The following is a 7583-nucleotide window of genomic DNA, read 5'->3' on the forward strand; positions in this document are numbered from 1 at the left end:
ATAAAAAAAAACATTTGTTAATCAATCAAACAAATCGTGGATACTAATTTCTATAGGCAGTCCAAGTGCTGAGGGCCAAGCAAGATTTATGTAGTATACATGGTTTCTGAAACTATTTTCCTACCTTCTTCTTGCTGTATCTCTTTTTCTCTGTCCTGTTATCATAAGTGCTGTAATGCCATGACAATTGGATTTCCCCTGAGGGATCAATAAAGGTCTATCTAGCTAAAAATACGAGGACATTTGTTCTTATATCGCTTCCTGCATGAGTTCCTTTGTGGTCACAGACAGAACAATGTGACTGAAGTGAGCAAACACAGTTGTTACCTCAAAAGAGGAAGCATTTTTCTCACATTGCTCAAATACTGAAAAGCTGAAAAGGGAAGTATTATAGTAGTAGGCCTATTCACAAACCTATTGCAGGTTTGTGAATAGGCCTACTACTATAATACTTCCCTGTGTGTGGCCTCACGGCATGTTTCATTGTAGAGTATTGGCCACAACTGACCATTTCACATAAAATAAACATTATAGGCCTGTGATTGTTCATTATACACCTGGGAACTCTGTCTCATTGATGTAGTTTATTTTTTATTTTGATTGATGTAGTTTATTTAGAAAGACATGAGAATAGTACATGACAGTACATAACAGTACATGGAAGTACAAATTCACAATACAAGGTCTACTAAACTGGAAACCCTCATTAAGCATTACGCTTGTTTAAGATGAGGACCCCATGCACACAAATCATGATGAGGATCATCAACAAGAGAATCCAAGTTTTAAGCCTGATTTATACTTCAGCTTACCATGTAAGCATCACTGATGCAATGCTTTGAGAGTTTGTAGATCTGCTATTTTCAGTGTGTGATACTGTGTAGGACAAAGTATAAATCATCACCATTATTATATGTTATAAATATGAAAAACAACTATACTGTAGTTTTAATTAGAATAACTGAATAACCCTGATAAAACTTTAGTTTCTATTGTATCTGAGTACACACACACACACACACACACACACACACATACGCACTCACGCACGCACGCACGCACGCACGCACACACACACACACACACACACACACACACACACACACACACACACACACACACACACACACACACACACACACACACACACACACACACACACACACACACACACACACACACACGGTCCCCCAAATGGATTACTGATTAGGCCAAGGGTCCCCACACTAAAATAATTTTTAAAAAATCATATTTGAACTGGGGACCCCCCACCTTGACAAGCACTTGGAATTGTAAGCATTACATTTAGTTTGACTCGGTTTCACAGAATAACATTGTGAATAGCCGGACTACAAGTTCACAACGCCTCGCAGTGCGAGGTGTTGTGAGCTTGTTAATCAGCTATTTTCGCAATGTTTGCCTCTTTCTTATGTATTATTTGTCAATTTGGTATTAAAAAGGTCTTAAAGGTCCTTGAATTGTAACTTAAAATGTGCAGAAACCCTGTAAACACTTATATTGTATGTTGGTTTCAGGTTTGTTTACTGTTGAGTGAGAAAACAATGTTGCCCAGTAAGATAATCGCCTATAGGACCCCCCCAAAATAATTTGGGGACCCCTTGCCAGTTTGAGAACCACTGGATTAGGCCATGGATAGACCCCAATTCCAAGTCCAGTAGGTGGCGGTATGCACTTAAAAACAGTGGTTGCAACCCGCCGTTGGTTAAACTACAGAGGAACTCGCTTGTGTGTGACGTCATCCAAGTGCGACGGCGCGAGCCGAGCTCTCAGCTCAGTGATTGATCATTGATCATCACAACAACTCAAATCAATATTATGTTGATAAAGAAAATTGCCGATAAATGCCGATAAATACAGGATATAGTTTCAGTTATCCAAGCTTCACTTATAACCCTGAACAATCGCAGTCACGAACGGTGGTAAGTCAACCCAAGTTTGTACCCAATATTAGATTAGATGTCTTCATTATCCACAAGGGAACGTCGTTTTGCTCGGGTCAATGCATGCATTCAAGACAAGACAATACATAAATATACACCACTATTAAAACACCCAGCAATGTCCTCTCCACGCTTGTGGAACGCCCATAATGTGTACGCTTTCGTGTGTGTGTGTGTGTGTGTGTGTGTGTGTGTGTGTGTGTGTGTGTGTGTGTGTGTGTGTGTGTGTGTGTGTGTGTGTGTATGCAATGGTGTAAAGTAACTAAGTACATTTACTCAAGTATTGTACTTAAGTACACGACTCCGTGTTAATACAGAAGGCTAATTCACAGTCAGGCTTTATCAATGCTGGGGGATGTCATTGGTCATTCAAATAGATATCAATGTGGGGATCCTTTAGCCTTGGATCAAGACCTATCATAGATGCATTTTTATCGAGTCTGACTTTTACTTTCGTATGTCAGAATCGATAAAATACATTTATGATAGTCTTGATCCAAGCCTAGGGATCCTTGACCTTTGAGTCTAGAACCTCAGTCTGCTCTCAGTCTGCCAGTTCCCTTGTGACATGTTGGTCATTATGCAGCTACTTTATTCTTTGTATCAACCTTCCTCTCTGTATCATTTACAGATTTGGTGACTTCTGAGGTATTGTTTGCTTGACAGATTCGTCTTCATTCTCAGAGCCTTTCCCATATGACACTTAACATTAACATGCACACTTAAATTAAACAATATTTTTGGCTAGTGTGCCTTCTGTGAAACGCCTGGCCTCTGGTGCTCTTTTTTTCAGATCCCCTTCCGTTATTATTATTATTATTGGTATTAGTGGTAGAAGTAGCAGCAGTAGCAGTATTGGTTACTCCTAGATGTATGTTTTTCTGCATCTGTCCTGTGTTGCCTGTACTGCCTGAATTTCCCCAGTTGAATCAATAAAGGTTTTATCTGAACATTAAATCAGTGACTATTAAATAGTGTGTTTATTATAAATATAGGCCTGTATAGTATACCCATTACCCACTTTGCCTATGTATGTCTTGTATCTACTCTTTGTCATTGTACGCAGACCACCTACAATCAACCACAGGAACGACAATTTTGCTGAAGAGGCACTTCCTTTTCTGTTACTATGGCTCCTCGCCGCAGATCAAACCCTGAAACGCGCAGAAAAAAAGAAAGGGAAAGAAAGCGTGAAGCTCGCATGGCAGAAACGACAGAAGCTGCAAACCGTCGCCGAGCTGCACACAGACAAGCCGTGGCACAGAGAAGAGCGCAAGAAACGGAAGAGGGCAAGCAGCAACGGCGAGAGTTGCAGAGACAGCACATGGCGAGACGCAGAGCGAAGGCCGCCAAACAACGTCCAGAGGGGCAAGGCGCGCAGCAGTCTCTAAAATCATACATAAAAGCATGGCACCAAGCGCAAGGAACACAAACCAATGCACAGGACAGAGCCCGCTGGGGTAAAAAAGTGCCCGTAATTGTCTTGACAAAGATGGAACCTATTGGAAGTTGAAGTCCAAATGTAATATTTAATCTAATAAGGAACTGCTGGCTAGTTTTCATTGAATACATATTGTTATACAACACTGACTACTAAAGTCAAATACACTCCAATCATTTATGAGCTTTAAAATATTACAAATATACAGCAAGGGATGATGTTATTCTTCCCACAGAATTGTGGGATGTCCTACTCCCGAGAAGGATACTCTAATGCTGCTTTCAGAATCATTCAAAAGAAGGCACCTTACCAGGCAGCATTTTAAGCTCCTCTGATCGGGATGTCCTGATGCTTTCTTGCCTTAGTTTGAATGTTGCCTTAATATGGAAGCAATTTCCATTTGATTGAGAGACACGGCCAATATGTTCTAGTCTGTCCGTTATAGTCTAAAATATATTATTAGGCCTTTCCCAACCTTAACTGGGTTATTCAGGACTCCATCTCTTCCCCAACCTTTTAAAGGTTTTATGACTTGGTCTGTCTCTTTTCCCGGAGCTAATCTCTATCTCGCAACTTGTTGTGTTCCAAAAGTCCCTGCAGTATTCCTTTTTGAGCGTTACTGCCATATAGACACGCTGTAATAACAACAGAGCTAAGAGAGGTGTCGCCAAAAAAAGAGTACTATAATGAATGTTACACAGTAAAGGCGGTTACACACCGGCGAATATGCGAATATACGCAAAATTCGGACTCGTTCCGAATAATTAAAAGACGCTTTTTTCGCTCCGCGAAACTGGTGTGGAAGCTTGCATTGACTTTATAAGGTTTAAAAAAAATACGTATTATTCCCATGAAAAAAATCGCCCCGGTGTGTAAGGACCTTAAGACTTCAACTTTTATTTGATCATGGAAGTCAGTGGGGCTCGGATCAGGCTGTCACCAAAAAGACTACTAAAATTAATATTACACAGTATGACATTAATAATTATATAATAGTCAACGAAAGATAAATGTTTTTAAATTACACTAAAGATCAAGCATTACTAACCAAGAAACTATCGCAGCTATATTTTCTGCTCTTAAATAATACACCTCTGATGCCGCCCTCCCAGCCTCAGTCTGTGCTTACTTAGCCTACCAATGCAACAAAAACATATTTGTGTCATGTTATTTTATCTTCAAACTTAAAGAGGACACCTTTGTACTACTTAAGTTTTTATTTGATAATTGAATTTGCTGCTATTACTTTACTATGTTATTGTTTACACAGTAGATAACACTACTGTCTGCTATACTTTGTTATATACAGTAGATAGCTGTATACTAGGTACCACTGATACCTGTACTGGTATACTCTTTCAGTGGATAACTATCCTGTTCTATATTCAGTATTCACAATGTTCCATGTTGCTACAGACAGCCAGACACAATTTTCTTTGAACTATGTAGATTAGTTGATGATGTAACATTTGTATGTAGTTTTCTTTTACAAAGTTTTCAGATTTGTAGTGGATCTTACTTCCACTTGCAAAGGACTCACAAAGCACCTGTGGGGCAGAGAAAATCCACCCATTTCAAAAAGCAACCTTTCATTGACTGGTGGTGACACTGACACAAACATAATCGACACAAGGAATGAATCATACTTTGTGGATTCCCAATCCCACCCGATCTACTATGAATCACCCAATTCAATGGAAAGGAATTACTTGCAAATTCCTTTCCATTGAATGGGTTTGACTCATAGTAGATCGGGTGGGATTCCACAGATTCCAGAAAGAAAAAAAAAGAATTCTCGTGAGTAAAATATCAGAATGCATACTTTCTTTTTATAATGTGTATCTGTGGAATATGTGTTGATTTTATAATGTGCTATGAGTAGTTACATACTCCATATTCATGCTTGCCTTCCAGCCAAGTCTACTGGACCACAATGTAAATATGTTGACGTAGTATTGCATATTCTGATAGATATTTAGGTAGTCTACTATGCATGTCTGTGTATTGTATTGTGTATTTTATTTAATTTAGCTAACTATGCATGACGGTGTATTGTATTTTAATTCCCCAAATAAAGCCAATAAATCACACGTCAAACACAGTTATTGTTCCGTTAATATATGTAATTAGTTTAACTATATTATCAACCTGGTGCCCCTATTTGGGGCATTTGGGGGAAATGTTATGTATTAAAAAATAGTGAAAATAGACAATCTACAAGCTCACAGTGTTAGGGACCCATACAAGATTTATGTTGTAAAAATGTTTAAATTATTCAAAACTAGAAAAAGTGCTCCTCGCCAGGTCAGGTAGGTTATTGTGGCCTCCTGGTGGCGCTATAACAGGCCAATGTGAAAAGGGTGCCATTTCTTCTTAGGCCTTGCACGGCAATCGGACACTGCATTCATGATTTGAGGCATTTTGTTCAAAAAATGTGTTTTGCTAAATTAGACCTGCTGGTGGCGCTATAACAGGCCAATGTTAAAAGGGTGGCATTTGCTCCTCAACATAGTGTGAATGTGCGTGCAAAGTTTGACCGCAATCGGATGCTGCATTCATGATTTGCAGCATTTTGTTCAAAACAAGCCACTACTGCAAACTTCAGATGTCAATCTTAGCCAATCAGGATGGAATGTAAAAAATCATCAACATCGTCTTGATCACATGACTATAGAGATCATGTGTACCGATTTGCGTGAAATTTGGATCAAATCGGAAGGAGTAATATACAAAAATGTGTTTTACATAAGTCGGCCTCCTGGTGGCGCTCTAAAAGGCAGATCTGAAAAATGCAGGGCAAGGGTTTTTCCTTGACCTCTAGGGAATGCGCTTACAAAGTTTTACACAGATCGGTGCAGTTATAGGTAAAAACACGAATGGGCCTGTTATAGCGCCACCATGAGGCTGATTTGAACATTTTCAAGTGGCATTTCTTCCTCGGCATAGTGGGAATATGCATGCAAAATTTCAAGGAAATTGCATGCTGTGTTCATGATTTGAGCCCATTTTGTTCAAAACGGAGCACTCCTGCAAACTTTGGAAGCCATTTTTGTTTTGCCATATGTTTTGCACAAATCGGCCTCCTGGTGGCGCTATAAAAGGCCCATGTGAATTTTTTTGGGCAGAGGTTCTGCTGTGGCATCCAGGGAGTGTGTGTGCACAGTTTCACTGCGAGCAAGCCAACGGTGCCGGAGATTAGCTGTCCACAGACAGAATGACGGACGGACGGACACACACACACGGACGGACGGACGGACGGACAGGGGGCAAAACATACTCTATCGCCATGCCTTTCGGCCTGGCGGAGACAATAAGATGTTTTTAATAGTCTAGCATATCAAGCTCACAAGGCGTCACATTGTGAAACGTTGTGAGCTTGTAGATATGCTGTTCAAGTAATCAATATTTGATGCTGTATTAAACTAATTTTGCTGGGGACACTCTGGAACCGCTCAAGAACTTTGAGGGTCTAGACTAGAGTAAAATGTACACAACAATGATGACAGTGCTGCTATTTAGGAAGCCATCAAAGATGCATCATCAATCCACTTAAAAAATTATCCCTGGTTAATAAGCCAAATATGCCTTAATATGTAATATAACAAACATTTAAAATGTAAAACACCTTCAATATTTTACTTATTTTATAAATAGTTCATCTATTACTCAAGGGGGACAATACCCATCGCAAGTTGATGATGTCATTTGTCCATGTGTAGTCCAGCCCTATGGAATGTATGGAATGCATGTGCTAATAAAATGTATTTAAAATATTGTTTTGATGCTCATATTAACCTTAGGAAATGTTAAGTTGTTTTTTGATTAACACATGCTAACCACTTCCTGGACCACACATGGACAAATGACATCATCAACTTGCGACGGGCGTTGTCCCCCTTGAGTAAAAGATGAACTATTTATAAAATAAAAGATTAAGGTGTATTTTTTGTTTTAGAGGGCAATTATAACGTATTAAGGCATATTTGCCGTATTAGCCAGGGATCCTTTTTAAAGAAAAGCCAGTGGAATACTTCCAAGCTAGTATCAAATCTCTGTCATCATCAACAGACATTGATAAGCTATGGTGAGCTAACGTTGGAAAACCTTTGAAAACCTCTTCAAGAGCATGGAATGAAATACAAAAGAATAATAATACATTAATTTTACACAATATTGGGAGT

At 39.3% G+C, this 7583-nt stretch overlaps 1 protein-coding gene across 2 annotated transcripts in view; it reads right to left on the reverse strand.

Annotated features, from left to right (window-relative positions):
- LOC308075808 (E3 ubiquitin-protein ligase RNF4-like) overlaps nucleotides 1–7583 on the reverse strand; it is a 72210-nt gene that overhangs the window by 60254 nt on the left and 4373 nt on the right. The window lies entirely within an intron of this gene.

The sequence above is a fragment of the Gymnoscopelus braueri genome (assembly GCF_963280865.1).
Source record: "Gymnoscopelus braueri genome assembly, chromosome: 20".
Classification (NCBI taxonomy): Eukaryota; Metazoa; Chordata; class Actinopteri; order Myctophiformes; family Myctophidae; genus Gymnoscopelus; species Gymnoscopelus braueri.